The 892-nt window shown below is 61.2% G+C and overlaps 1 protein-coding gene across 12 annotated transcripts in view; it reads right to left on the reverse strand.

The window, feature by feature from the left end:
* cntrob (centrobin, centrosomal BRCA2 interacting protein) overlaps positions 1 to 583 on the reverse strand; it is a 49,361-nt gene extending 48,778 nt beyond the window's left edge. For 9 of the 12 annotated variants that reach the window (XR_006310314.1, XR_006310313.1, XR_006310316.1 and 6 more), the window contains exon 1: positions 21 to 132. The gene's annotated coding sequence lies outside the window, so the exon portion shown is untranslated. Of the gene's footprint in view, positions 1 to 20; positions 134 to 338 lie in introns of those variants that run through there. The other 3 variants (XM_043683474.1, XM_043683476.1, XM_043683477.1) reach the window with 3 other exon arrangements.
* Positions 584 to 892: the final 309 nt, after the last annotated feature.

Consider the following 892-nt stretch of genomic DNA (forward strand, 5'->3'; position numbering starts at 1 on the left):
CTCTCTCCCCTCTCCCCTACCTCTCCTGTCTCCGTGTGTGAGCCCCCTCGGGGTTTCCCAGGGGGAGTGGGAGGGGGCGGGGACGCCTCGGCCTTCCCGCGTTCCCAACCGCCATAGCAACCGCGCGCCTGCTCGCCCGCCGGCACGTCATCAGCCCGGCGCCGCGTCCCCTCGGGAGGACCCCAACTGTCAAACCCGACCGCCTGGCCCGCGCAGCGCCTGACTCCCCGCCTTCCCCCATCCAACGCACCAAGTAAAATACATAAACAAACCCCCGCAGCTTCAAACTGGATAATCCACTGTTTTTGAAAAAAAAAATCTGTCCTCCATTCACCCACCAAAGAGAGATTGCCAGTTATCTGTGTGGGTGTGAGGCATGAGGGAGGAGTGTTCGGGGCGGCAGGAATGACACGGAGCCCGGGAAACGGTGCGGTATTTCCCGCTTGCGGCGAAGGGGAGCCGGTTTGAAGGGAGTTATCCGACGCCGATTGGTTCGAATTTGTTGATTAAATTGCCGAGTGGCCGCGACGGGTCTTAAGGAAGGCCCACGGTCGGTGGGGCTGCCCAACGCGTTTGCCTGAGTGTCCAGGCGGAAGGAGGTAGGTGGCTTGGCTGGGCTGGGCTGGGGGTGCAGAGCTGCTGTGCCTCCTCCTCCTACTCCTCCAAGCAGACAGGGGGCGCTCTGCTCGGCTTTGGGAGCTGTCGAAGTATCAAAGAGAGAGAAAGAGATAAAGAGGAAAGATATTGCATTTATATATAGACTGGCACGTCCCCGCTGCACCTCCTGGCCTCTGCGCTGACTCTGTCGGAGAGTGCCTGCCCCGGGTGGGTGGCTCAAGCTGGCGGGGTAGACAAGCAGGTGGCTGGGAGAACACCGCGAGCCAGGCAGCAT

The sequence above is a fragment of the Chiloscyllium plagiosum genome, chromosome 48, assembly GCF_004010195.1.
Source record: "Chiloscyllium plagiosum isolate BGI_BamShark_2017 chromosome 48, ASM401019v2, whole genome shotgun sequence".
In the NCBI taxonomy this organism is placed as follows: Eukaryota; Metazoa; Chordata; class Chondrichthyes; order Orectolobiformes; family Hemiscylliidae; genus Chiloscyllium; species Chiloscyllium plagiosum.